Source organism: Somniosus microcephalus, chromosome 12, assembly GCF_052327205.1.
Source record: "Somniosus microcephalus isolate GS21.2 chromosome 12, FLI_Smic_1.0, whole genome shotgun sequence".
Taxonomy (NCBI): Eukaryota; Metazoa; Chordata; class Chondrichthyes; order Squaliformes; family Somniosidae; genus Somniosus; species Somniosus microcephalus.
Window position 1 is genome coordinate 115,146,662 of NC_140998.1, and position 22,209 is coordinate 115,168,870.

Here is a 22,209-nt window from a genome sequence, read left to right on the forward strand (position 1 = left end):
CTGGTGCACGAAACTCAAAAAGTTAGTATGCAGGTGCAGCAAGTGACCAAGAAGGCCAATGGAATGTTGGCTTTTATTGCTAGGGGGATGGAATATAAAAACAGGGAGGTATTGCTGCAGTTGTACAAGGTATTGGTGAGACCGCACCTGGAATACTGCATACAGTTTTGGCGTCCATACTTAAGAAAAGACATACTTGCTCTCGAGTCAGTACAAAAAAGGTTCACTCGGTTAATCCCGGGGATGATGGGGTGGTCATATGAGGAGAGGTTGAGTAGATTGGGACTCTACTCATTGGAGTTCAGAAGAATGAGAGGCGATCTTATTGAAACATATAAGATTGTGAAGGGACTTGATCAGGTGGATGCGGTGAGGATGTTCCCAATGAAGGGTGAAACTAGAACTAGGGGGCATAATCTTAGAATAAGGGGCTGCTCTTTCAAAACTGAGATGAGGAGAAACTTCTTCACTCAGAGGGTGGTAGGTTTGTGGAATTTGCTGCCCCAGAAAGCTGTGGAAGCTACATCATTAAATAAATTTAAAACAGAAATAGATAGTTTCCTAGAAGTAAAGGGAATTAAGGGTTATGGGGAGCGGGCAGGAAATTGGACGTGAGTCGGTTCGGAATGGTCATGGCCCTGTGGGTAGTGGAGTGGGCCCAGGGGCCGTGTAGCCTGGTTCTGCTCCTACTGTGTTCTAATTCTGTGTTAGATTTCAGGAGATGGTTTTATTCCTATTCCTGGCTGGGGTGGAGATTGCCTTTACAGAAGGTAAGTACTGTAGAAAATATAGGGACAGAGTGATCTCCTGGAAGAATTTCGATCGCCTAGATGGGTCGGAGAGGAATTTCCCAGATTTTTTTCTCCCAAATTGGCCATTGGGTCTTTATCTGGTTTTTCGCCTCTCCCGGGAGATCACATGGGTTCAGGTGGATGCAGAGTGATAGAAGATTTGAGGTTAGGATCAGATCAGCCATGATCTTATTGAATGGTGGAGCAGGCTCGAGGGGCCGATTGGCCTACTCCTGCTCCTATTTCTTATGTTCTTATTTCACGTTTCCCCACCTGGCCATCTGACTCCCCCCCCCATCCTGAAGTCCAATATAACAGCCCTGTGTAAGCAAACAGAACATGCACAGGAGTTCATCTATTATGTAAAAAGCTACAATTTGCAAGAGCCACTGTGTGGTCAGGGTTCACTAGTGTAGGAAGGTATATGCAATGTACAAAATCACACACAAATCTATTTTTCAGACTAAAGAAAAAAACATTAAAAAATCACTGTGAACTTTTGCATTCTAGCAACCAATAAGTCTCAACACCACTAAAAATAGATTAGCTGATCACTCATTTTAGTGTTGTTTATGGGATCTTACTGTGCAAAAATAGCTATTGTGTTTACTTACATAACAAGAGTGATTTCACTTAAAATATATGTGAAGCACTTTGGTACATTTCTAAGAGATGCATTTTTTAAATGTAAGTTCTTTCTTTAGCTACTGTGTCAAACATACAAGATGGCCAAAACATGTAGACAGATTCGTCAGTACAAATAAAGGCAGTGTTATGGAAAAGCCTTTTGATGTCCAGTTTGCCTGGGAAACTGTAAGATCTAAGGTTTACTCTACCTAACACCATCATTGGAGCTAGTCAGCTTCTTTGACAAAATATAACTATTCTGTTAGCTTCCTCAACAAACAGTAGCCATAACCATTCTGTTCCCTCCTAAATACTCTGGCTCTCACCAATTAACACTCATAGTTTTAGAGCTCTGTCAGGTTCTTCTCTCAGAACCAGGAAAATTAGTGCTCAGATTTAGCAAACAAATCTTCTGTTAGTTCTACGCAAACTAATAAGCTTCCACTCTTCAGTCCCTCCATTTTCTGCTGGTTTCTTCACAGACTGAGCTCTCATATCAAGGCCTTGATTTTAACCCCTCGACTTGCGAGGATGGTGCATGGGAGGGGTTAAGATTAGGCTGAGTCGACTCCATTCCCGCCCTGGCGCCATTTGATCTTTGCCGACTTTCAATTCAGCCGAGGCTCCCACTACAAGCAGGCCTGGGCCAACTTTAAATTCTAAAGTCACAGCCCGATGACATCATCAGTGCCGTGACATAATTTTAATGTTGTCGGGGGGGGGGGTGGTCCCGCACTGCGTGTAACCTAACATCCGAACCATGATGGGTGGTGCCGACTGGCCAGAAGAGGCCAAGGTAAGTTTTTAAAAATTACTTATGTGAGAACTCATTTTGGACCAGGAGCAGCAGGAGTGCTCTCCCCAGCCCCGGCCTTCCCCCGATCATGGTGCAACCCTCCGATCCACAATCATGACTGCAACACCCCTGATCCCCAATCGCGGATGCTAGACCCTCCCGAACACCTCCAGACCCCTCCCCCCACTGACCTCCAGTGACTGTTCCCACACGTTCCCGGCAGCGACCTCCTGCCGCCCAATTCCTGCTTCCGCCCACCGGCCAAGTAGAGGATGTGGCTGGGACTCTGAGAACATTTTATGCAAATGAGGCCTGGCTGTTACTATCAGCTGGGCCTCCATGTCCCCAGGCTCTCCCGGTGTGCTGCCTGCTTCAGGGCTTGCGCACACTGTGCCCCCCTCCCATTTAAAATTGGGGCCCAAATCTCTCAGCCTTTGTGGTTCTCCAATCAGGCAGATGTGGTGTGGGTATGGCCTAAAATATTTCTAAAACATCTGGGCAGATCCAGCATGGGTGTGGCTTAGGACTGGTACTGGGCGGCAGATTTGAAAGGGAATTTCTGTCCTTTGATTTTAATCTAATGGGCCTGTTCTTTTTTTAAATGTATTTCTGGGGTGTGGCTAAGACTGACAAAGCTGTATTTTACTGCGCATCCTTACTTTCCCCGAGAAGGAGGTGGCGGGCCTTCTCCTTGAATCGCTGAAGTCCTTATGGTAATATTGCTCTAGTGATTGTTATAGGTAGAGTGCATCTTTGATCTTAAAGTTTTCCTGGAAACCTGGATATCAAAGGCTTTACCTTAACACTGCCTCTATTTGTACTGAAGAATCTGGATACATGTTTTGACCATCTTTTATGCTTGACACGATAGCCAACTTTGAGCTAAGCCCTTATGCTTTTTGCTTCCTTTCAAAGTTGCCTTAACACATTTGTCAGAACCTTCAGTGATTGTTGCCATACAGTCTGCACCTCAACTGGGGCTACAATATTACAAAATCCTGCTGAATCCAGAAGTGTGCTTATTGTGTATTTGTTGTGTTTTGAGGCATCTTACGTGGTGGAGGGATTTTCAAAAGCACCAGGGCTGGAAACTCAAGGTTATTCCCAGATTGGAAGCCGTATTTGGGATGCATAAAACAGCTTGGTTCAAAGCATCCGACGTTCGGGAATCAGAGGCCAGAGTCAGGGGCGGAATTAATTAAACAATGGCTTCTTGTGCAGTGAGGGTTTTCCAAAGTAGTGGGGTTGGAGGCTTAACGATGTTTCTGAATTGGGGGCCAAAGTTAAACCAGGAAAAACCTTCTGGGGCTGGAAGTGCCAGGATGTTTGGGGATCAGAGGCCAGAGTCAAGAGATCAAATTAATTCAACTGGACCTGCTTACCTCCTTGTCCCAGTAGTCTCAGACCTTTTACCTGGAGCTGGAACTTAAATGAATTGTAGGAATAAATTAAGTATAAACTCAGAGTTCTTGGCTGGAGTGGAACATGAGGGCTGACCTACTGGAGGTGAGACAGAGAAATCCTAGCTGCTTACAAAGGTAAAATTAATTAGATAAAACGTAAATTAAAAAATGGATCATATATATATACACTTAATGGATGAAGTGCAGAGCTGGCAAAATATGAAACTATATTCAAGAAGCCTGGCAGAGTGTCAGCAGCCTATCTTTTAAAAGTAAGCTGGGGATTGGTATTAGAGCATGACTTACTGGCATCACACGGAAATGTAGCAGGTAAGGATGGACATCTGAACATGGGGTATATTAAAGTGAATAAACAATTCTTGACTTGGCTTATTTAATGCATTCCCTTGGCCTATGCCACTTTATGACTTATTTTTCATAATTTACCACCCCAGTTCATATCCACTACACAAAGCTAAGTTTTATGTGGGACTAGAACGTATGAAATTCCTGCAGAATCCGTTCACCAGTTCACATAAATAGTAACAAATTGAGCTATTTATATAAATTGAGATCTTTAAAAATAATGAAACAGTTGTAAGAAATTTATGAAGGTGGCCACTATTAATGGTATAAAGTCAATTTATTTATCTTTGTTTGGAAAGGCATACAATTTCATTAATGAATGTGGTTAAATAATCAACAGCCACCCGCAGAATTCAGAAAGATGAAGAAGTTCTGTCAGTACATTTTAAAATTCATAGATCTGCAGTAATCTTTGTGGTTCCAGCTGCTATTAATTAGTTGAAATGGTAGCAGTAGTCCTTTTAGCAGGGATTTTTACTTTCCAGCATATTTTTAGCACAGAGTTTTCCCAGGTTTGCACCTTGTAGAAGGACATCAGTTAGTTCATTGAGTCCGAGGCAGGCAGTCAGAGGAGAGAGAAAACCATAGAACCCACCTAGAAAAATACTAAGTGGCCAGGCAAGACAAAGCAGCACAAGTAACCAGAAAAAGGACCTAAGAAGATCTTTATCTTTAGCCATGTTTCTCAGTAGGTTGGAAAAGTTGATGAACTGGATCTGAGTCAATTCCAAATGCTGGAGTGAAAAAAATGGATAAAATTAAAAAGAATGCTGCAGTCATCATGAAAATCATGTGCAGATAAGATATGAATATAATTTTCACACTATAACAATTACACAGGAGTACACCATACCCAGTATTTTAGCAAGCAGCCTTGCACGTTTGCCATCCCACAATGCTTTTATGTGATCTATTTTGTACTTGTCTCTGTTTACATTGCCTTCAGACAGAGCCTCGATAAGAGACTCTCCTTCTCCATGTTCTCACATGGCTGCAGTTAGTGTTGCCCAGGGATTAGGGGAAGTTGAAAAGGTAGGTTCAATTTATTTTATTTCAGGAGCCTAACCTAGGTGGAAAAGGTTCCAGGACAGGAGGCGGCAGTGAAAATACAACACCAGAAAACAGGTAGGTGACTGGTTGGTGAGTACTTTCACAAACTTATTCTAAGTAGAATTCAATAATTAAGCTAAATCGTAGTAAATAAAAAGGTATTGTAAGGGTTAAGTCATGGAAGGGCAGCTCAGACCCGTGTCATGCTCCTCCTGTGCCATGTGGGAAATCAGGGACACTGTCCCTGACAACTATGTGTGCAGGAAGTGTGTCCAGCTGCAGCTCCTAGCGGACCGCATGGCGGCGCTGGAGCTGCGAATGGACTCACTCTGGAGCATACGCGATGCTGAGGATGTTGTGGATAGCACATTCAGTGAGTTGGTCACACCGCAGGTAAAGGCTAGCTCAGACAGTAAATGGGTGACCAAAAGGCAGGGTAAAGGCAGGAAGGTAGTGCAGGAGTCACCTGCGGTCATCTCCCTCCAAAACAGGTTTACCGTTTTGGGTACTGTTGGGGGAGATGACTTATCAGGGGAAGGCACCAGCAGCCAGGTTCAGGGCACCATGACTGGCTCTGCTGCACAGAAGGGTGGGAAAAAGAGGGATAGGGCTATAGTGATAGGGGATTCAATTGTAAGGGGGATAGATAGGAGTTTCTGTGGCCGAGACCGAGACTCCAAGATGGTATGTTGCCTCCCTGGTGCAAGGGTCAAGGATGTCTCGGAGCGGGTGCAGAGCATTCTGAAGGGGGAGGGGGATCAGCCAGTTGTCGTGGTACATGTAGGTACCAACGATGTAGGTAAAAAGAGGGAGGAGGTCCTACAAGCTGAATTTAGGGAGTTAGGAGCTAAATTGAAAAGTAGGACCTCAAAGGTAGTAATCTCTGGATTGCTACCAGTGCCACGAGCTAATAAGTTTAGAGAGAGTAAGATAGATAAGCTAAATACGTGGCTTGAGCAGTGGTGCAAGGGAGAGGGATTTAAATTCTTGAGGCATTGGAACCAGTTCTTGGGGAGGAGTGACCTGTACCAAGGGGACAGTCTACACCTGAACTGTGAGGGAGCCGATGTCCTCGGGGTAATATTTTCTAGGGCGGTTCGGGAGGATTTAAACTAATTTGGCAGGGGGATGGGAACCTAGGTAGTGGAAAAGAGGGAAGTCATATGAAGTCAGAAATAGATGGTAGAAAGGTGAGAAGCAATAAGCAAAGGAGAGAAACACAAAGGGCCAAACTAATTCATAATGAGAGTGTGAAAAAAGCAAGCCTGAAGGCTTTGTATCTTAATGCTAGAAGCATTAGGAACAAGGTGGATGAATTAGTTGTGGAAATAGAGGTAAACAAGTATGATTTGATTGGGATTACAGAAACGTGGCTGCAGGGTGGGCAAGGCTGGGAACTTAACATCCAGGGATATACAATATTTAGGAAGGATCGGCAAAAAGGTAGGGGAGGTGGGGTAGCATTGCTGGTAAAGGAGGGGATTAATGCAATGGAAAGGAAGGATATTAACTCGGATGAAACGGAATCTGTATGGGTAGAAATGAGAAATAGCAAGGGGAGGAAAACGTTAGTGGGTGTGATATATAGGCCTCCAAATAGTAATATGGAGGTGAGGGAAGGCATAAAAAGGGAAATTAGAGAAGCGTGCGATAAGAGCACAGCTGTCATCATGGGTGACTTTAATTTACATATTGATTGGACTACCCAAATTAGTAAAAATTCTGAGGAGGAGGAATTCCTGGAATGTTTTCGGGACGGTTATCTGGACCAATATGTCGAGGAGCCGACTCGAGATCAGGCCATTTTAGACTGGGTATTGTGCAATGAGAAGGGACTTATCAGCAATCTTCTTGTACGAGGCCCCTTGGGTCAGAGCGATCATAATATGATCGAGCTCTCAGTCGAGATGGAGAGTGAGGAAATTGAATCAGAGACTAAGGTCCAGAACTTAAATAAAGGGAATTACGAGGGTATGAGACGGGAATTGGGTAAGATTGATTGGGTGGTGTTTCTGGGGGGATTGACAGTGGAGAGACAATGGCAAGCATTCAAAGATAGAATGGAAGAATTCCAGAACATGTTTATACCGGTTTGGCATAAAAATAAACCTAAAAAGGTGACTCAATTGTGGATAACGAGGGAAATTAGGGACAGCATAAAATCAAAAAAAAGGGCATATCAACTGGCAAAAAAAAGCACCAGACCGGAAGATTGGGGGCAGTACAGGATACAGCAAAAGAGGACAAAGGGATTAATCAGGAAGGGGAAAATAGAATACGAAAGTAAACTTGCAGCAAACATAAAGACAGACTGCAAAAGCTTTTATCGGTATATCAGGAGGAAAAGACTGGTAAAATCCCAAGTCGGTCCCTTGCAGTCCGATTCGGGAGAATATATAATGGAGAATAAGGAAATGGCAGACCAATTAAACTCATACTTTGGTTCTGTATTCACAAAGGAGGACACAAATAACCTCCCAGGAATATCGGCAAACATAGGGACTAATGAGAGGGAGGAGCTGACAGAAATTAGTATCTCTAGGGATATGGTGTTGGGTAAGTTGAGGGGACTGAAGGCCGACAAATCCCCGGGGCCTGATAAACTACATCCTAGGGTACTTAAGGAGGTGGCCCTGGAGATAGCAGATGCTCTAAGGATCATCTTCCGGAACTCCATTGACTCGGGAACAGTACCCGTGGATTGGAGGGTAGCTAATGTTACCCCAATATTTAAAAAGGGGGGTAGAGAGAAAGCAGGGAATTATAGACCAGTAAGCCTTACATCGGTTGTGGGCAAAATGCTAGAGTCCATTATTAAGGATAAAATAGCGGAGCACTTGACAAATGGGGAAAGGATCGGACAGAGTCAACATGGATTTACAAAGGGTAAATCGTGTTTGACTAATCTGCTGGAATTTTTTGAGGAAGTAACTGGTAAAATAGATGGGGGAGAGCCAGTGGATGTGGTGTACCTTGACTTCCAGAAAGCCTTCGATAAGGTTCCACACAAAAGATTATCATGCAAAATTAAGGCTCATGGGATTGGGGGCAAAGTATTAACGTGGATAGAGAACTGGCTGGCGGATAGAAAACAGAGAGTTGGAATAAACGGCTCGTTTTCGGAGTGGCAGGCAGTGACCAGCGGGGTGCCGCAAGGATCTGTCCTGGGACCCCAGCTGTTCACAATATATATAAATGATCTGGATCAGGGAATTGGATGCAATATTTCCAAATTCGCTGACGACACTAAACTAGGAGGAGGGGTGGGCTCTGATGAGGATGTCAGGAGGCTACAGTGCGATTTGGACAGGTTGGGGGAATGGGCGGATACGTGGCAGATGCACTATAATGTGGATAAATGCGAGGTTATCCACTTTGGGGGTAAAAACAGGAGGGTAGATTATTATCTAAATGGCAATAGATTGGGAGATGGGGAAGTGCAGAGGGACCTGGGTGTTCTTGTGCACCAGTCACTGAAGGAGAGCATGCAGGTGCAACAGGCGATCAAGAAGGCAAATGGTATGTTGGCCTTCATATCAAGGGGGTTCGAGTATAGGAATAGGGATACCTTACTACAGCTGTACAAGGTGCTGGTGAGACCGCATCTGGAGTATTGTGTACAGTTTTGGTCGCCCCATCTGCGGAAGGATGTTCTTGCCATGGAAAGAGTGCAACGGCGATTCACCAGGCTGATACCTGGAATGGCGGGAATGACCTACGAAGAGAGATTAAATAGTTTGGGCTTGTACTCACTGGAGTTTAGAAGATTGAGAGGGGATCTCATCGAAACATATAAAATTATGGCAGGCCTGGACAGGCTGAATTCAGAGAGAATGTTTCCAATGGCCGGGGAGCACAGAACCAGGGGCCACAGTCTAAAAATAGCGGGCAAATCATTTAAAACAGAGATGAGGAAGAATTTCTTCACTCAAAGAGTGGTGAGCCTGTGGAATTCCCTGCCACAGAGGGCTGTGAAGGCTAATTCAATAAATATTTTCAAGAGAGAATTGGATATATTTCTGAAGGCTAAGGGGATTAAGGGTTACGGAGAAAAGGCGGGGACGGGGTACTGAACTGGTAAGATCAGCTATGATCTCAGACGAAGATCAGCCATGATCTCATTGAATGGCGGAGCAGGCTCGAAGGGCCGAATGGCCTACTCCTGTTCCTATCTCTATGTTTCTATGTTTCTATGATTGCGCAAAATCTCAGTCCAGGTCCCAGGGCAGGTTTTCAGAATAAGATGAGGTTGGATCCATGGCCTGGGCACTGGAAGCAGCCTGGTTATCAATAGTTCTCGTTTCTGGCGGCATCATGGAACCCGCTCTTGGGTAGTGAATGGCAACACAGCTGGATCTGAGTTGGAGTTGAGGCTGGTGGAAGTGGGAATTCTTGGGGCCGAGGCTAGCACTGAGAGTGCAGAGCCAATCTGGATCTTAGACTTGAGGTGGAAAATGAAGGGCAACGGCAAAACTTTACACCAGGAGGTGCAGGGGTTTGGTTATGCTCCTGAATTTATGATTTACTGTTTATGTTGAGAATACATAATAAGTAACTATTGGATGAAAAATACAGGACTGAGTAACCTCAGAAATACACTCAATCTAGTGGTTGCTGTGTGGAGTGATCACACTATTCTGCAATATTGATATCATCTTCAAAAGAAGCTAAAACATTTGATCACCGCTGAATGTTTTTTTCCCACAAAATGCAAATAAATAAAAAAGATTTTAAATTATTTAAAGATATATATATTTCACAAAACATTCAGCTCTTACACGATACAAGTGGACTGCAGAACATAACAAGAATCAACCACTGATGGCAGGGTGGCGCGAATGGATCAATTCAAGACTTTGGAGGTACCCTTCCTAGTCGCCTGTATATCAAAAAATCATGAACTGCTCAGACCTTTTCCCTTTCATGCTTCAGGTTGCTGGATTACTTGATTAAAGCAACAAATTGCCCTCTGTAAAGACAGCTTTGCTCCACTCCATCCACTACCATTTTCTAATGGGACCTTTGAATGAAATTTCAGTCTGGTCTAGTACTATTTGGTTTCTTTTAGGGAGCCAGTCACAGAGCATTGCCCTATCTTGACTCAAACTAGTGTGCTGTTTAGGGGGCCAACATCTTCCCTGTGGTAAAGCAGCTGTTCTCCGTTCTGTGCCTGCCTGGTTAGCACGGCTTAAATTAGGATCCTGCAGTGTACATGACGGTACTGATAACACTAATATGCCAGTATGCTCCTGGAAGTACCATATGACAAAACTGTACAGTAACTTTGCAAGATATATGAATGGATTCCTTTTTTCCCCAGTCAGTCAAGCTATTTGTGGTGAGAACTGATCAGTCGGTCCCAATCCTGAAAATGCTGGCATTTGATGTATAGCTTAGCAACAAACCCTAGCTTTCAATCATACCTAAAGCATGAGCTTATCAGGATGCAAAGGTTTTGTTATCTTCTTCACATGACACTCCTGTTCTTTCTCTTTTGGCTCACTAGAAATGGTGACCATCTACGGATGACCACAATGATCAGCTATCAGTGATTTTCTTTGCAATAATGGATATTCAGGTGCTTGAATTTTCTGATTAGTTCCACCCTTTTGTTAAGCACAGATTGGGTGGACCTGATTGGAAAATTGGGCAGAGTTCTGTTACACTGGTTCTCTGCTCACCGTGGCATGCGTGATACCCGATGGCAGGGAATACCAGTAGTGGAAGTTCCAGCCTCAAACAGGCAGGAGCTTAAATTAAGCATTAATTTGGGGCAAGGAGGTTCTGCACGTAATTTCCTGACTTTCTGGCATGTAGGACATGGTCTCCAAATGAGAAACAGGCATACTGGGTTGCTGAGAATCACTTGTGAATAGTTACCCTAAAGGGCATAATAGAATTGGGCAGGTTTAAAGCCATATCTTGATTGCTTTTCTTCATTATTTTTCTGCTGGCATTTAGATTTTCATGAGCCCATGAGCCAATCATCCTAATTTTCCTTTTTGTCCCCCAGCACCATTAACCCTACCAGTGAGAATCCCCCATCTGACATGTTTGGACCAGGCAGGTAAGAGGTGCTCGCTGTCCAGCCACCAGCACCTGCGGAGACATTTGGCTGATGAATTGTGCAAGCAGTGGCTCCTATTCTGAAAGGAAGTCGGGAAAGAAATCCCAAGGGCACCACTAAGATATGGGAATGTTTGACTAACTGAACAAGTCATATATCAGAATAGAAGGATAGGGAAGAATAGTATTTCCTGTCTTCTATTTAATTGTCCTGGCAATAGATCCTCCTAATACGATAGCAAAATACTGCGGATGCTGGAAATCCGAAATAACAACAGAAAACGCTGGAAAAACTCAGCAGGCCAGGCAACATCTGCGGAGAGAGAAACAGAGTTAACGTTTCAGGTCGATGACCCTTCGTCAGAACTAGAAAAAAGCAGGAAAGGGAATAGATTTTAAAGCAAGTTGGGGGCTGGGAAAAGATGAAAGAACAAAAGGGAAGATCAGTGATAGGATAGAAAACAGGAGAGATAAAGAGACATTAAGAGATATTGAACGCCAGAGGAGGTGGTGATGGGACAGGTAAAGGAACAAAGGATGGCTCAAGATGAAGTGTGAATGGCGCTGGAAGAATGATGGACAGCTGCCACGTGGGAGGGAAGAAAAAAGGCCAGACGAAAGTGAATTATATAATATATATATATGTGATAGGGGCCGAGGTTATGATCTGAAATTGTTGAACTCTATGTTGAGTCCAGAGGGTTGTAGAGTGCCTAATCGAAAGATGAGGTGCTGTTCCGCGAGCTTACGCTGAGCTTCCATGGAACAATGCAAGAAGCCGAGGACGGTGGGGTCTGAGTGGGAGTGAAGCGGAGAATTAAAGTGACAGGCCACCGGGAGCTTGGGGTCCCCCTTATGGACTGAATGGAGGTGTTCCGCAAAGCAGTCACCCAATCTGCGTTTGGTCTCCCCAATGTAGCAGAGACCACATCATGAGCAGCGAATACAGTATACTAAATTGCAGGAAGTACAAGTAAATCGCTGTTTCACCTGGAATGAGTGTTTGGGGCCCTGGACAGTGGGAAGGGGGGAGGTATAAGGGCAGGTGTTACATCTCCTGCGCTTGCACGGGAAGGTGCTGGGCGAAGGGGAAGGGGTGCTGGGGGTGGTAAAGGAGTGGACTAGGGTGACACAGAGGGAGCGGTCCCTACGGAATGCTGAAAGGGGAGGTGGGGGGAAGATGCGTTTGGTGGTGGGATCACGCTGGAGGTGGCGGAAGATGATCCGTTGAATGTGGAGGCTGGTGGGGTGAAAGGTGAGGACAAGGGGAGCTCTATCGTGGTTCCAGTAGGGAGGGGCAGGGGTGAGGGCAGAAGTGCGGGAGATAGAATGGACACAGTCGAGGGCCGTGTCAACCACAGTAGAGGGGAATCCTCGGTTGAGGAAAAAGGAAGACATGTCGGAAGCACTGGATCCTAACATTTGCGGCATTGGTAATGGCCTTTCACTAATTCATGCACTATAGCACTATAATACCCAGGTCCTTCTCTCACTCAACAACCTTGAGCATGGTGTACATTGCCTATATCCAAATGCATAAATGTACCTTTGTCTATATTAAATGACAGATACGGATCCATTCCCCCATTGCATCTAGATCTTCCTACAATCTATTTTTCTCATACAAGGTCCTGACACTCATACATATCTGAGTAACATCTGTGAACTTGCAGTCAATTCCCCTAACACCTTCATCCAGATCAATGATAAAGATGGTGAAGAGCAACTCAGACCCCTGTGAGACTTCATTAGTGACCAGTCCCATGCAGAGCCACTAACATTAATGTCTATTAGAATGTAACCAGTTCTTTATCCAACCCAAAATCCGCACACTAACCCCATAGGACTGAACCTCTAGTAGACTTTTGTGCGGCACCTTTTTAAGGACTTTTTGAAAATCAAGATGCACAATGTTGACCGGGCTTCTGACATCCACCAGCCTAGTAACTTTTTCAAAAAATTCAACCAGGTTGATGAGCCAGGACCTTCTCTTCCAAAAGCCATATTGAAACATTCTAATAACCCTATCTCTGTCAAGGTGGTCATAGAGTTTATCTCGAATGACCCCTTCTAGCAATTTCCCTATAACCGAAGTCCAGTTCATGGGCCTGTAATTTCCTGGTTCTGACATTTCCCTTTTTAAATATAGGCACCATGTAGGCCTTTCTCCAGTCCGAGGGAACAATTTCAGACTCCAGTGAGCTATTAAATATACGAGCAAGAGGCATGCTGAGCACAGCCTCCATCTCTTTGAGTAGCCTTGAGTGAGTGCCTTCAGGGCAAGCAGCCTAATCTGTTTTGAGATCCCTTATTCGCGCCAAGACTATATCTACTTTGTCGTTTTCAATTTTAGCAACAACCCTAACAATATATTATTGATAACTCAGGATTATCTTCTGTAGTGAATACTGCCACAAAATAGTCATTTAAAACCTTGTCAATATCCTGAGAGTCATCATGAATCTGCCCTGAGGAATCCTTCAATGGCTCTATACAGTCCTTAATGCCCCTCTAACTCATAACATAGCTGAAAAAGACCTTGCTTTTGCTATCACAGCTATCCACTAGGCTCTTCTCCACAGTCCTTTTGGCTAGCACTGATAGCAGCTTTAATTCTCCTGAAAGTTCTTTTCTTTAAGCCTGTAAAAATATTTCTGCTTCTGTCTAATTTGCCTTTGGCCATGACCCATTAGCCAATTCAGCTTTGTTTTACCATATGCCCTAACCCTAAGGACTTACATAGCTTTTGCATAAGGATGGTTTTGAAGAAATTCAATTTTTCTTCAGTGTCGCCATATCCCCACCGAGGACTACCCAATCAATCCAGTTCAAGTCATTACAATCTTTGAAAATGTAGCTCTCTTAAAATCTGGTATTTCCATTAAATTTTTAGCTGCCGTGATTTGGCTGATTAAGTTAAATCTAATAATATTATGGTCACTGTTGCTCAGGTATTTCCCTATATGAAGGTCTGATATCAGATCAGCATTACTGCTCAAAACTAGGTCCAGTACCTGATTTTCCCTAGATTCCTCACTAACATGTTGTGTAAGCAAACAATTATTTATATTTACAAACCTTTCAGCTATCCTGCCTCTCAATAACAAATGGATTGTGATTGCACCATTGAATACCTGGAAAATTTAAATCTCCCATTACACAAACTCTTCCCAATTCATTGTAACTTATGCCTAGAATACTGCATCAGAATGGTCTCCTTGGAAGGCTACAACAGGTGCCAATGATCAATCTTGGGCTCATAGCTCGATCCACCTTCAGCTGTACCTTGTGAAACAAAATTCTCTCTCACTGCCTTTCACAAATAAAGCCACGCTTCCTCTGTTTTGTACTACTCCTGTCCTTTCGGAATCCCTTATAATCACTTGAACTAACCCTGTCTCAGAAATACCAATGATGTCTAAGCTCTCCATAGCTGCATAACACTTTTGGACAAGTTGTAACCTCTTGGGGTAGATTTTTGACTTGCTGCTCAAGCGTAAAGCTGGTGTTGCAGATGGACTGCACATTATAGAAACTGTCCCATTTTTACTTAAATCATTGCAAATAAATTAGGAGGTTTATATAATGGGCAGCCAATCCGCAACGCCAGTTGTACACCCAGGTGGCAAGTTCAAAATCTACCCCCATATTTCTGATACTTTGGCATTTATATAAGAAAACACTATATGTAGCCCATGAGGCTCCACAGTATGTACCCATGCAACCCATTTGAAAGGCTTGAACATCCATAGTATAAAACACACTCTATGCAATTGTTTCCTAACTCTCCCTTCTGCACCGGTGTATTTTTTTCCATTATCAAAACCAGCAAATGTTATGACCTCTCTAAGTGAAAGTGCATTTCAGTCTACATTTGTGCAGTTTTATGCTGAGGATTTATAATTACTAGGAAATGGATTGAGACTGTCTAAACTCACTTCATGTAGGACCCATACATTTAACAGGCACAAGGAGACTTCTCATCCCATCCGTCTGGGTAGAGCTGGCCTGGAAGCCCATTCCAAAGGTAAAAGGGTAGTGAAAGGATTCGCAAATTTCATGTCTCCCCCGAGGATTTACTTTTGGTTTATTAAAGAAGCCCTGATTGGACTGAATTTGGAATCCAGGGCTCAACAAGATGGCTGCAGTCAGCCTCATGGCCAAAGCCTGTAAGTTTCAGTTTGGACTGACAAGCTTGTATTCTGATGATTGTGAGAAGGAACTTTCCAGAACTTGAATGCAGACAGACCTTCTGCATTTATGCATGAGAAACAAACCCAGTGGCATTCGGGCCTCTGATTAAGAGCCATCAAGGTTGTTTGCACAAACAATCACGAGCAGACAAGGCCTATTCAAAATGTAGTGGGACAAGCTCAGCTGCATTCAGGCCTTCATTTAGAGGACATCAACATTGTTTACCCAAGTGCTTCAAAACGATCAACGGGGCATTCAGACTGGACTGGCCCCATCACGAAACCAGTTGGACAAAGGGGAACACTGATGAGGCATTTAAAACCGATTACCAGCCATCCAGGTCGATGGGCCCAGATCGGTACCTTTTGCATGAGTTTCAATACGTCCAGATTAGACAAAAGAAATGAGCTGATCTGGCGGGAGATAAGGGCTCCTGGGAAGGGTATAACTAGTCCCTCGGGAGGCCATTTCTCTCTCTCTCCTGCCTCGCCTCTGGTGCCCTGCCTTACCATCAAGCCAGCAAAAAGAACCGTCGACGAAGAGCCCGTCCAGGGAAGTAGAATACCCGCAGTTACGTTTAAATTACTGGGGTATCTCTGCTTTGGGGCAGTGAAAACCTAAGACCTCGGCAGGCAACAGGGCACGGAGCAGGCGTTTCAACATCCTAGACTGGTGAGCATCAATTTTCTGGCCAATCACAAGATAACCTAGATAGGTGTAAAGGGTGGGAGTTAAGGGGAATTGCTAAAGTGTCATTCTAGTCATTTTCCCTCGATGTGTCCGTTTCTCCTCCCCCGTTAAGTGTAATTGTGCTGCATCCATAGTGATTTTCTCTGTATAGTAATTGTTCTCTATAATTAATAAACATTGGTTTTCTTTGCACCAAACCACTGGTCTCGTTTGTCTATATCGTTACTTGTAAATAAGTCTGGTGGTCAGAACCAAAGGGGAAGCGATTCGAACCGCACGGGGCTGGGGCAGCTCAGGCACACTATTGACTGACCAGACACAAACCCCAAACCAAAACCCCCTACAGTAGTGTGCTGACTTACGACATTGCATTGTTCCTTTTAATAAATATATTAAGCCACAATCTCTGCCTAAAGGAAGGAAAATGCTGATAACAACTTGTTTTTATATTTAAAATATGCCCACTTAGATAAATATAACATGTACAATAAACAGATTACGTTAGAAAGTCATGTATTACAGTAAGTAAAGTGCCCCTGATATGGTTTATTTCATGCTCTTCTTGGCAGGCATTACTCGATGGTAAATTTTCCAATAATCCACCACCTCAGTGCATAGCCGCTGCACAAAGTTGATAGTTTGAGTGTTCTGTGGACCAAGAGCGCATGAAAATTTCCCAGATTCTAATCACAGGTTCATGTAAACAGCAGTTGAGATATATGAGAGGATGGCCATTTATTGCAGCATGTTAATTACAAATAATTTAAATGTATTTGTTTTCATTCAAAAAGCTATTATTCTGCTAAAAAACGTCATAAAAGGAGTAAAACAAATCTGCAGCCACTCGTTGAGGTCAGAAGTGAAAAGTAAAGTTCTGTGACGAAGTGTTTTAAATGGACTGATCCACAGCAATCTAAGTGGCGAAGCGGACGGCTCACAGTTGTAGTAAAGTTTCTTTGTCGCTGAAAGGGTAGCAGCCATCCTTTTTTAGCAGAGAGCTTTGCTTGATCTCATATTCTCAGCACAGGTTCTGCCCAGGTTTGCACCTTGTAGAAGGACATCGGTGACCTGATCCAGTCCAATACAAGTCGTCAGAGGTGAGAAAAACCCATAGATGCCCCCAAAGAATATACTGAGTGGCCAACCCAAAAAGAACAGCATAATAAGCCAGAATAATGACCACATGAGCTCCCCGCAGCTAGGCATGTTGCTCGGAAGGTTGATACACTGGATCTAGGTGAATTCCAAATACTGGAGTGAGGGAAACAGAAATTATTTAAAGAGTACACTACAGTCACCAAGAAATGCATGTGGCATGAAACACTGACATGAATATCATTTCTTATATAATTGCTTTATAATTTACGGTGCATACTAAATGCTTATGGTGGATGGAAAACACATGCTTGAGTGACTCTACGGGCTGGATTTTGCGGGGGGTCAGCGAGCGTGATTGGTGATGGGTCGGGTGGGAAAGTGTTTTTTTTCCCCAGCGGGTTCGGACCCCGCTATGAACCTGCCGCCACGCGCCTTTCCCTGATGACGGGTCTGTCAGTGCTGAGCAGACCTGACACACAGCGGTGGGTTCACAGCAGGGGACCCAATTCAGGTCATTGGTGGCTTGTTTAGAACCACTTAAGAATGAATTTCAGCTCACCTTCTGTATTGACAACTCACCCATGGGGTCCATGAAGCTCGGGGACCACATCTTTTAAGCTGAGGCGGGAGTTCAGTGGCCATTGAATCAGTTGTTCAGTTGACAGCTTCAAATGTAAAAGCTCCCACCTTACAGAGATATCTTCCCTCAGCCACAAACTCTTCCTCACTGCATTTCCACAACAGATTCACCATGCTGCAAGTCTTTACACAAGTCTCCATCCAGTCTGACCTCATTACCTCTCTCACCATTGACAGATCGCTTCTGTCATCTCTACTTCACCTGCCATCTATTCCATCAGCATAGGTGCCCTTTATACTCTCTCACCTTGGTCCTCAGAATCCCATCATGATCAGCCCCAACACCAGCATAACCAGGCACACTAGCAGCACCAACAACCACACCAACCTTCTCCACAATCACCTGATGCTGCACAGGACATCAGCACCCAACTACAATGCTGCCCAGGATGCCAGGGATGGCCACACCATGGCCAGATTTACTTCACTTGACGCTGTACATCCTGGCTGCCACCTGATGTACCAGGTTGGCACCACCCCACACCAACACCATTAAGCATCCCTACAATGCCCAAGCCATTCCTTTCACACTCATCACCATTGCGAGGGGTACCGTTAAGTCTCACCATTCATTGCAACTCACTAAGCCACTTCCAATGGTGCACACAAATCTGTCCACAAACGCAGAGTGTTAAATGTTTCAATGTTTGACACCACATTAACAGAAACTTTGCATGAACATTGCATTAAACACCCAAGTGCCTATCCTTGTGTGTTGTTAGTTGGTATGCTTGCATTAGGATGAGGGTGAGTGTGAGGGGTGGCTAGTGAGATGGGGATGTGATAATGTACATAGAGAGGGATGGGTGGAGGTGCAAGGTAAGTTGGTGAGTGTAAGGATCTGCAGGAGTAGGGTAGGGAAGGCAGAGTGATGGGGATGTGATGAGAGGCACAGCAGGATGAGGCTGAGTGTGGCTTTGTACTATCGTTTCATGATCTACTGAGATTGTTGAAACTTTTGAGGCACTGCAGCCTAGCCTGGTCCTCCTGACCACATCCCTGCTTGTGCCCTCCTCTGCAATGTGCAACCAGGCTGTGTTGATCTCCTGGGGAGGCCTCTTCCATCCATGGGAAGGGAAGAGTACCTCCCTGCGTGCTGTGACTCCCTCCATAATCATATGGAGGGAATCATGGGAGAGCCTGTGTGCAACCCTGCACCTCTGTGCAGTGCTTGTCAGTGTTTGCAGCACATCAATGCTGTAGAACACTGACAGCACAAATGTCTAAATAAAGTTGGCCATGGCCCCTTTAAGGAAACCGGCTGATGATGCTTCATCAAATGACATCACCAGACCCGCTTCCTCTAATTGCCGAGAAACGCACTTAACAAACCCAATTTAGGGAAATTCATTTTAGAAGCTGGGATGGAGCCAGCAGTAGGGTTGGGACCCGCCACCAACATTGCCCGCCATGGACCCGCCGAGGTTAGTAAAATCGCGGCCAGAATCCCACAAACACACACTGCCAGTGTGCACTGAATGAATTCACTACTCTGCATTATGCCATCACATTGCATAACATCAAAAGAATATTTGAAGTGGTAATTCACTGATGATACCATATTTGTATATACTCCTTATGACTAGTTAGCGAAGATCTACGGGAAAATCACCTTGTCATTATCATTGGTATATTTTCAATACACCATCAGCTACTTAGTATGCATTTTATATATATATATATATGCAAATAAAAATAAAATTAAGTTTGAAAACTTCTATAAAGACAAGTTCTATGATGTCACATGACATCATAATGAAAGATAATGAAGTCACTCCTCACACAGACCACTACATGACGTCTATGTGTTCATTTTTAAAACTTGCCTTAAAATTACAATTTAAATGGAAACCATTTTTTTTTTGCTGGTCCCACGCACATGTCTCAAGTGATGCTGTGTCACACATAGTTGTGCATTTTGCTGTTTAAATGCAGCTGTGATTAAAGAGAGTTTTGTTTAAAACACAGTAAAATAAGAATATGGGGAAGGTTCTGCTAACCAGTGCTTGTTTTAAACGTGTTTTCTACTGGAGCCTTCGCTCCTGTCCAGTTACTCTGCTGAGCCCTTGCAGTTACACTAACAAAGGGGAGAATTTTTTTTTTTAATTAATGGAAAATGTTTAGAATTTTTTAAATAAATTTGTTGCTGCATCCCCTCTCCTCCAATTTTTGCTAAATTATTTTACTGCCCTATTCTCATATCAGCAATATTTAAGTCACCAATGTTGGCTCACTCACTGACATGGCATCTACTGAGCACATTGCTGTGATTTTGGACCTCTGCTACCACCCGAACCTTTTCAAACAATAAGCTATAAGCTTTAATACACAATTCAACTAAACTAAGTGTAAACTATTTTTTTAAAACCCAAATACAATATTATCCTGCATAATTGACACTGAAACGTCCACCGGTATTGACACTTCTTATTGTAAGGTTTCCAATTTAATATCGATCTATCTGTAACGTTCAAAGAATGTTACCTTTGATGGACTAAATAATGTCTTAAAGGTTCCGAAGGCTACGACACCTGCAGTGTTCCTTTGCTGAAACTTTGAGGTCACTTCCTTCCCAGTGATTTAACGGTACACAAAGCTAGACACTGTCGTGAAAAGTGATCAATTAAAAGCAGATGAGCTCCTAAACTAAATGTGCAACTTCCAATAAAAAAGCACCAAAAGAGCAGGTTAATTTACTGCTAACCCTCATGTGGCAATTTACAAGTGGCACAAGAAATACTTTCTCCACAGATGGGATGTCACAGTGACAAAGTGACATCACAAAGTGACATTGCAAAGTGACATCACAAAGCGATTTATTTTGCAATGTAGAAACATACTCAACATCTCGACAAATGAACAAGTGTTATAAATGTAGTACAATTTGTATATTAAATAATGTATGTTATTGCACCTTTTTGGCAACTTTTAAACCATTTGGATAAACGCAGAGCAATTGCTTTCAGCAAAAGGGCTCTGCAGAGGATCTCCTTTCAAAATATTCTAGCTACATCGTTTTTCTCCTGGATGGGGCTGAGTGATTGATAATATTTTAAAATCACTGTATTACAACAACAATAACTTGCATTTCTACAGAGCCTTGAACATCGAAAAGATGTCCCAAGGTGCTTCATAGAAGCATAATCAGATAAAAGTGGACACCAAACCAAAGGAGATATTAGGAGGGGTGACTAAAACCTCGATCAAAGAGGTGGTTTTTAAGGAGGGTCATAAATGGAGGAGAAGGAAGTGGAGAGGCAGCAAGGTTTAGGGAAAGAATTTCAGAGCGTAATGCATTATGTCATGCAATAAACACCTCCACTCTTAAGGCAACCACAACTCATTTGTGATTTTATCACTCGAGGCCTATCCAGTTGGTTTCGTTGGTGGGGATATTCATCACGTCACATGAGTGGCCATGGCATTGCTTCATTTAGTTTTGGGAAATGAGGAAGGACAAGTAACTGATGTGAGAGTAGGAGAGCAATTGAGAAATAGTGATTACAACACAGTTTCGTTCAATGTGAAAATAGGAAAGTAGAATAAAGAATGAAAGATAAGGGTGCAAGACTGGAAAAAGGCAAAGTTCCTTGAGGTAAGGTAGGATCTGGCCCAAATTAACTGGACAGAAGAGTTAAGAAATGAAAATGACAAATCAGCAGTGGGGAACTCTTCAAATATGAGAGGTTAAAAACAAAAGATATATTTCTATGAGACAAAAAGGATAAATTTCCAGGTATAAATAGAGATTAAAACTGAGACTTGAGAGAGGCAATCAGTAGTAATCACGACAACTATAGAATGTGTAACGTGAGGTGAAAAGGGTGGTTGGAACGGCTAAAGAGGATATGACAAGAGGCCAGCAGATAATCTAAAAAGAAATAGTAAGGGTTTTTATAAGAATATTAAAGTAAAAGAATCATTAAAGAGAGGTAGGATCTCTCAGGGATGAAGAAGGAATTCAGTTGTGGAGAATGAAGGTATGGAAGAGTTACTAAATAAATATTTTGTAACAGTTTTTACAAATAAAGGGGGAAGTGAGAATATAGGTGTATTAGAGAAGGATGTGGAAAAATTGTTAGAGGTAACTGTTGAAACGGAGTTGCTTCTGAAAAAAGTAGCAGAGCTCAAAATAGATGTCCCTGGGTCCTGATGTCATGTATTTGAGGTTGTTGAAGTCAGAGGTGAGATACCAGAGGTGCTGGCCACAACTTTTCAATCCTTCTTAGATATGCAAAGTATGCCCTGGGATTGGAGGGTAGTCAATGTAATACGTACCTCTATTCAAGAACGATAAGTCGGGTAACAATACATCAGTCAGTCTATTGTCAGTTGTAGACTAACTTTTAGAAACTACAATTCACAATCAAATTAGTTAGCATTTAGCAATGCATGGGATTGTCCAGGTCAGTCAGTTTGTATTCAATGAAGGCAAATCATTTTTGATAGTTTTAAGTTTTTTTGAAGAAGTGATCGATAAAGATACAGA

The 22,209-nt window shown here is 43.3% G+C and overlaps 2 long non-coding RNA genes across 2 annotated transcripts in view; one reads left to right on the forward strand and one right to left on the reverse strand.

The window, feature by feature from the left end:
• LOC147109473 (uncharacterized) overlaps positions 1–22,209 on the forward strand; it is a 56,363-nt gene that overhangs the window by 13,510 nt on the left and 20,644 nt on the right. The gene's annotated exons all lie outside the window — the stretch shown is intronic.
• On the reverse strand, positions 16,704–20,485 carry LOC147109474 (uncharacterized). The gene is made up of 2 exons (XR_015080286.1): positions 20,205–20,485; positions 16,704–17,234 (listed from the first exon to the last, which is right to left on the reverse strand). It is a non-coding gene; the product is annotated as an uncharacterized LOC147109474 (long non-coding RNA).